We start from the raw sequence: 8,585 nt of genomic DNA on the forward strand, positions 1-8,585 counted from the left end.
AAAAAAAAATCTCATAAACTAGAAGATTCATTCTCAGAGCTTCAAAGCCTGATTTCATCATTTCAGGGTTACACACCACCACTGGTGATCATGCTCCAAAATGAGTAATTAGAGTAATTAGGAAGAACGTCCAAGGCAGAGAACGCAGCGGCACACTAAAGTTTGAATATAAAAAAGAAAATGAATTATTTTTTAAACCGCAAGCCATCAATTATAGTATGACCTCATCCCCTCTCAGTTATTTTACACCCCAAGGCCTTTTCCATTTGTATGCACAATGTGTGTTCAGGGTGAATAATGATAAACCAATTCTCTTTTGTTATCTGAAGTTAGTTTCGTGCTCTCACGCTCATATTATTGTTGATGGTTATTCAAATTTTTCTCCATACTGTCTCTCTCAATCATTGACCTTTTGTTTGCTTCTCTGCTTTGTTGCCATACAGGCAGCTGTGAGAAAAGGTTTCATTTCTAACTTTTATGCTTGCCTTCGGGAGTTGCCACATTAACGTTCAAGACTGAACTAAAGCATCAAGGCAAGACAGACAAGCTAAATGTATCATCATGGTTAGAAATTCAATCATGGAGTTTTTCTTGTCTTTAAGAAAATGCTTTTTTACTATGTATCTAGGCGCAGAACCTGAATCTACTGTAATTCTGAAATGGAGTACCACTGCAAATCCAAATCTAATATAACAGATAAACGTCATGATCCGTGAGTGTTTGGGTTTTATTTAGGGTTGGTCTTTTTCATGTTTTATGTTGTAAAGTCAGCTGTAATTTTCACATTTGTAATTTAAAAACTAAAGTAATGACAGCTGTCCAATTTCTTTCTTAAAATTCTGATAAAAGTTAAATTTTCATACATTCTATTACTTAGTCAAATTAAAGTCATGTTTTGTTTCCTGTTTCACAGGAAACAAAACAACATATTTTATGCCTTTTTTAATTGTGCTTTCACAGGAATAGAAATGCCACCACGTTCTGTCTCTGATTTCTGACTTTTTCTTTTTGAGCTTCCTGCCTTTGTGAGGCAAATGTTTACTTAGAACCTGTAGCCATCAAGCATTTTTGCCTTTCAGTAAACTGCATCACTTGTCATTGTTGCGTTTAGATAATTTTAGAGTTTGCTAAAGTCTAAATCATTTAGATGATAAAATCCCAGAACTGAAAGTTGTTTTACTTTATCAGTTTGTACCTACAACTATAAATTTCTTCATCTTTCCTTGTTCAGGATAGATAATAGCTTAGTTTCCCAATCTAAAATCTGCCCTCATTTTCTGAATTGAGATCATGCTGACTGCTGTCCACTGATAGGATACTCATTATAGTGACCTATAATGAGTCAAAGTCATTATACTGTAGACTTTGTATGTGACCTTATGGAATGTATTTTAGGATTCTGAGTTTGTGCTTAGTTCTGTTTTCTTGGTTTACCTTCCGTAATGTCTTAATTTTTAAGTTAACCATTGTTTCTTTGTTGATGTTTACTTCCTGTTTCATTGTCACCTCACTGCGTTTCAGTTTCTAATCAGCTTAATATAATGTTTGCACTGTGATGTGTTTATCTTCTTTGGTTTGTACAGTTCCTGTTTTCTCAGTGCGTCTTGACTTCACAACCTTACTGAGTTACCTCAGGCGGTCAGTAATTTTGAAGTTAAAGTTTTCTCATCTTTGTGGCTAACTCAAAGCTCACGGAACTCACAAAACGCAGATCAGATACAGTGTCATGCAAAGGAATTGATACAACTTGAGTTTCCTACATTTTCTTATGTTACAAACTCAAACGTTAATGTTCTTTATTGGGATTTTATATGATAGTCCAACTCAAGGAAAGCATGTTTGTGCATGAATATTACACTTGCACATTTCTTAGAATATGCCTCTACTATTTATTTTTAGACTAAGTTTTTCCGTGGTATATTTGATTTTACTAGACAATCACTATTTATTTATTCTATGGTGTGTTTTTATGTCTGTCTTTGCTTTCATTTGCCTGTCACTGAACTGTTGGTACAATTGGATTTACCAACAGAGAGATTCCATTTCTCATCAAAACATTTTCATATTCATTTTCAAACATTCCTTATTCATTTATCCAGTATTAGTTGTAGAGCATTTATAAAGACCTTATATTAGATCCAGTTGTTCCTGCTGTTTTTCTTTGGAAGACACCCTGCCTTTGTTCTCCCAAATCTATAAAATGTGAATAGATTAATTTAAAATGAACACGGCAAGGCAGAATGGCAGAATTCATACAAAAATATGATAGCAAACACAACTACAATAAAACAGAAGGCCACTTTTGTTTAAATTTATGGTTTTTGCACCAGGACATAATAATTACTCCATTAAAGCCACAGTTTGTGTAGTTGGCTGATTTTGCAGCGACCAGTTCAAGGAATCTACGCAACAGAGAAGAGAGAGTCTCAGCTCATAGTTGCTCCACAGTCCTCTCCTTGAACTATACACTTGGCCTGTCTTGCCCTAACTTTCCTGTCATCAACATCTGTTTCCACACCTTCTGCATGCACAGAAATGTGTTGCACTAAGATGAGCTCTCTCACACACTGTTTACCTCTGCACTCTACCTCAGATTCATACAATTCATACTAATTCATACACTAATATGAATAAACGACTTTAATAATTTATTTTTATCTCAGTTTTGCTTTTTGTAAATAAAGTACACATTTGACCTGATTTGATGTGTGGAAAAGAGAAATATTTCTGTACGTGAGACCTTATCACATGCTGTGTTAGATGCTCAAAGTTTGGAAAATTGTTTTCTAGCCTCATCATGATTTAAACTTTTCCACTTGTCTGCTGTGAAACTTTGCTAAGATAAAAACCACAAACAGGACACTGTCAATTAGACTATTATACAGGCTGATTTTATTTAAGCACACCAGAATAGAGGGGCTGGATTCAAATGTATGGCAATGTTTTCAGTTTGTTGGGTTTTTTGAACACCATGTTGTCAATGTATTATTTTTTCTTCCATTCATTTGAGTCTAAAACATTAAATCATGATGAGGTATAGAAAATTGTTATTATGTGACAAAATAGGAAAACATTAATTAGGCACCTTATATAGCATAACTGTTCTTTAATGTCTGTTTATTAGACTAAAAACCAATTTTCTGTACAGATTATGAGTTATCATAGATTTGTGACTTTTTTCGGTTTGCTGCATGATTTGTTTATTTACCTTTGTGTTTAATCTTTCTCCTGATAGTCTCTTCAGCCTCCTGTGTTTCTTTTAACCATTCCTTATCACGGTTAAAAGTAATGGTTATGTTCCATTTAACCGTGCTCACATGTGAGAAGGCACGTAGAAACATGTCTTCTCACATGTGCAAAACCTCGTGTGATGTCACACCACATTCTCATTTCTGTCTGAACTTCCTGCCTTTGTGATGTGTGAAGAAGGTTTGCTTGAGACCTTCAGTCATCAAACATTTCTTCCACGTCAAACAACACTTTCACCACTAGACGTTTGTAAACCTGGTGCATAACGATTGCTGATCTGTTTCACCTGACAATAGAGTGGCTTTCCTGAACCCTGTGCTGTACAGAAAACTCTGTATTTCCAGGTTTTGCTAGACTGAAATTAAATATTGTATTTATTGTTCCTACAGAGTTGATTATGATTTCCATGATTTCTGATGAGCTGTGGTTTCTTTTTTTATAGCCTTTTTTAAGATCTCAAAATCACTCACCTACTATAAGCTCTCATCTAAGCAAGAAGACAACTTGTAGTTGTGGTTTACAGAAATGTGTTAGACACAACGGCTCCTCTAGGTATTTGTAACACCTTACAAATGTTTTTAAACCTCGTGTACTTTTCCATGTTTTAGCATATCAAAAAAAAAAATTACTTTGACAATTACTTTGAAACACTTTTCGAATTTTCCGCATTTACTCTCTTTCTGTCAGCATCCCATAACCTGGTTTGGTGATGTTTGTCCTCTGTGCTCTGCAAAAGTTTCTTGAACATGATTGTTAAGTTGTCCACGGCCACCTTCTGGACACCTCACACATTTTCTGTCAGATTTATTTCTGAAAAATAAAATTCCTCTGCGTCTTCAGCTTTCTAGCAGACACCTGAATGTTTTGGGTCAAAACTGAAAGTTTAGATTTGATCCAAGTACATCAGATGGTTTAAAACTCAGAAATATTGTAACTGTGCTTAAGGTTTATGTTTATGCATTTCTTAGATACTTTATCCAAAGCAGCTTTTATAACAATGCAGTTAAAGCTGAAATAGGGAGTTCTGAGAAAACCATGGACTTAGCCAGAGGAGCTTCATTTTGATCAAAGATGGTGTGTTTCATATTCTTCTGACAGGCCATAGTGATGGTTTTAACAAATAAGTAAAAAATACATTTTTAGAACATTTAAATACTGCAGCTTTACTATGAAAGCTAACTATAAGGTGATTCTGAAGACTAAAATATACATGCAAATTTGGAAATTAATAACTGTGACCAAAATAATCAGCCTACTGAGGAAAGAAAAGTAGCACATTGGGCTAAAAATATGTTGTGGTTAATTTGTGCTTCATTAGATTTTTTTCTGTCTCTGTGTCTTTGCACTTTGCACCCGCATGCGTTGGTTTCTTCCGGACCTGTAACCTTTCTCTCATAAACTTCAACCTTGGTAGCACATAACTAGTACAAGGCCTCAGCAAAAAACAATCCACCCTGTGTTCTAATCGGGTTGGACACTCAGATCGGCCTCTCTTTGTGGGCTTTACATTGTTAACGTGTTTTTTCAGACTAAATTAGCTGCATGACGGATAATTCTCTGGATGACATGGTCGTGAAAATAGCAACACGATAATTAATGCAACAGCATCTGTGTTCCCAGCCTACAGAAACTGAATTTTTTTTGTCCCAGTTACCGCAACCTTTTATGACGAATAAGGATTAAACCTGCAAACATGGTTTTCTTGTTTGCGAGACAAAAAATGATTAAAGTTTCCTTGTAGTTTTTGCCAGCAAACATACACAGTCTCACAAAAATGCAAAACTGGCACTGAAACAAAACAAGGCAATCAAGACATATTCAGCCCATTACTGTTTAGGCTCCTTTCACTGATTTAAATTCATGCACAGAGGACATATGTATGTGGGAGCAGACCGTGCAGTGTTCACCACACACAACAGAGGTAGAGTAGCTGCTCTGATGTCTCTCTGTGTTTTGCCAGGGGCTTTCTAACATGCATCTCAAATATTCACAAACGTCCATCAATGCCTGTGAGGGTCAGAGACGAGATGCAGCCACTAAGACTTTCCCATACACACACATTTTTGCAATCAATATATATATATATATATATATATATATATATATATATATATATATATATATATATATATATATATATGATCTGAGATCTACAGAGTAATTCAGAGAGAAGTTGTGTGTATGCCTGGATTGTGGTTGCAATGAGTTCCCCATAATGTTAAGCCAATAACGAGGAGTTTGAAGTAATACATATGCATAATATAAGGTAGTTGATTGTGCATTCAGGTGATGAAAACATAGTTGTGTTTACACCAAAGTATGAGAATTTTTGTGGTTGAATGTTGAGGCTTGAGGCTTCCTCTGGTAGGATCATGTGTGCAGGAGAACCCTGCAGTAGAAGATAATAGGATTAAGGCTCCTCGTTCAAAGTGTAACATGCATAATATTTCTCTGCCTGCTGGATATGATAAATTCAAAAAAATTCAAAGACAGAGGAGGAGAGATAATAGATGCAATCAAATCAGCTAAACACTGCTACTTATTAGTTGACTTTTTTTCTGCCATAATGGCAACAAACAGGATTATTCACATGTTTTTGAGTAGGAACCAACACTCTCTATTCAGTGATCTTATCTGGGCTTCTGCACCTCCTGAATGCTCTCAACCAGGATCTCAGTCTGTAAACAGTTCCAATAAACAAAATAGGCATAAATAAGTGTGGGAGGAGAACTTGGTGCAAACTCACATGTGTTACATCAGACATCTGCAGAGAGATAGGTCTTCTTAGTCAACACACACACTCAAGAGCAGACTTTGAAACAAGTTTTCTGTTTGTCAGAGACAAGCAACCCGCTAATGCTTGCCATCACCCTTTAAATAGAGTGACATTGGTTATCAAAATCATACTCATAACTTAGTAAAATAATTTAAGCACTAAATTTTCTATTGCATTAACTGCACTCATGAAGAAGAGAGTGTCACAACAGGAAACCTCCTAATAATTCAAGTTCTACAAGTTTGTAAAAGATTTATTGAGACCATGACTAATAGTCTGTTAGTTATTCATGAAGAGAAGCAAGAAGAAAACTATTTTTGAAAGAAAGCCATATTTGCAGTTTGCTATAAGTAATGTAGGAGGCACTGCAAATATGTGGAAGTAGGTGATTAGATCAGAAGGCACTAAATTGTAAAGTTCTGACCTACAAGTATGGGTGTATATGTTGTTTGTTATTGTGGTTTCTTCCATAGTTTTTTTCTCTCTCTGCAGGTCTAGAGGCAGACTTCTATCATAGAGACTTATGTTCTCTCTATGCTTCTCTGATCTGCTCCTTTCCCTTTAAGCATTTTATCCACCTTTCTTCTCCCTCTTTCTCTCCTTTTTTCATCTCTGTGTACATTATATTTGAAATAAACCTACCTGTGTAAGCCTTTGATGAAAAAGTAAGACACATGGTAAAATTGTAGTTACCGTTTTATTAAACCACCTTTGGTCACATTACCTCAACCTGTTCCTCTTTACATTTCATTTTTCAAATGGAAATCTCATTGCTGAGGACTGTAACTTACCACAACTTTCTATGTTGAGAATTGCATAAAGCTACAAAGAGTTCTAATGGAAACCTGATGTGTATTGCAAATGTTTAGTGGATGACTTTTGACACAAACCCGTGCAACACACGCGGGTTTCCTTTTAGTGTTCGTTGACATTTTCTGTGGGTTTTTTACGTGACAGTTTGTGTGGGCAATGAGTAATATCCTGAATAGAAGCCACAGACACTGTTTCTAGTATCTGTCGTTTAACCCATATCATAGCACTAGATTTTTACTAGATCATTGTGCACAATAAAGTTATTACAAGATTACAAAAGACATACCGGTGATTGAAACTGACCTTTACATTTTATCTTCAGGCTTCTTAAATACCATCTCCTTCATGGTTACACATTTTTTAAAACATTGAAAATACAGCTGGGGGAATCAGCACATATCAAATTCAGCAGTCACTGCCAGAATTACATCACCTGTAGGTTAGTAATTTCTTAAATCATTCCTTTAATTTTAACAGGTTTGGTTCGCATTTAGACTATGAAAAAGTGCAAATTGAAGTCAAGTCATGAAAACCTCACATCTTCAGAATAAACCAGCTTTATTTATCATACAATGGCAACATCTCAGCATCCAGCCTTCATCTGGCTGTGAGGTGGCAGTGGTTTGTTTACGTAGGTGGACGCCCACAGTCAGACCAAACTCTTTGCTGGTAGGTTTCTCATGGACATCAGGCTTCAACTGGAAAGTCTTTTCATCAAAACAGTCCAAGGCAGTGAAGGACAGGGTCTTCTCCTCCAGCAGGCCTTGCAGTCGTGTGCGCCAGCTCTCCAGCATGTTCTTACGATCTTCAGCAGCAGCAAGAGCCGGAGCCCAGAAGATCTGAGGGGCCAGAACCTGGAAGCCACAGTAGTGCAGGATGCCATTCTGCAGAGAAAGACTGTTATTTTTCCACTACGTTGCAGTGGAGCCAGTAAAGACACTGCATTACCTGCAGTGGCCACAGTGTGACTTTCATGTCTCCATTAATACCAGTAGGACTGAACATGGATTCTAGAGACCCAGTGGTGAAGGACAGCATGGCTTTCTTGTCCTAGAAGAAAACAGGTTGAACACATACACAATCAGCACTTTCTTTGCTGCAAATTAGTGATGTTACGTGATGTGCCGAGGCTTCGAGGCGTGTGTCGAGTAATGGAGGGGGCGTTTCCGTAAAGCGCGTATCGAGGCTTGCTTCATTTAGGGGAGGAGCCGAAAACGATGACGTCCGAAGCCTCGCTGCCTGGCTGTACCACGTGACTGCTTCGGGAAGTGGCTCAGATGTTGGCGCGGGGTTTGACAGCTTTAGAAACCCCACAGGCTCCATTCAAAATGTGGGTTGTTGTAGGCGAGTTGCGGTCAGTTGAGAGAGTGGATAGAATTTTGATAGTTTGGATAGCAGAGTTTGGATAGTGGTCATTTAGTTTGAGACAGTTAGTTTGGTGTTTGGAGAGTTTAGGAGAGAGAGATAGATAGATAGGAGATTTAGGAGCGCGAGGACAGGATAGGAGTAGGATGGAGCCGGCGAGAAAGAGGAGGATTTTCCCTATGTGGGAACATTTCGATTTGATAAGCCCTCACAAGGTAAGGTGAACTGAACATTTGCAGATGCATTAGGTTTGCTTATGAGGAACTGTATTTTTCACTGTTTCTTATTTTCTGTAAAGGTGAGGTGTTTATTGTGCTCCAAGGAGTTGGGGTACAATAATAACACCTCATCCATGTAGTGTCAAAAAAGAGAAATCGTTTGA

General features: G+C 37.1%; 1 pseudogene; it reads right to left on the bottom strand.

Annotated features, from left to right (window-relative positions):
• Positions 1-7,421: 7,421 nt before the first annotated feature.
• LOC116722834 (NAD(P)H dehydrogenase [quinone] 1-like) lies at positions 7,422-7,961 on the bottom strand (annotated as a pseudogene).
• Positions 7,962-8,585: the final 624 nt, after the last annotated feature.

Source organism: Xiphophorus hellerii, chromosome 7, assembly GCF_003331165.1.
Source record: "Xiphophorus hellerii strain 12219 chromosome 7, Xiphophorus_hellerii-4.1, whole genome shotgun sequence".
Classification (NCBI taxonomy): Eukaryota; Metazoa; Chordata; class Actinopteri; order Cyprinodontiformes; family Poeciliidae; genus Xiphophorus; species Xiphophorus hellerii.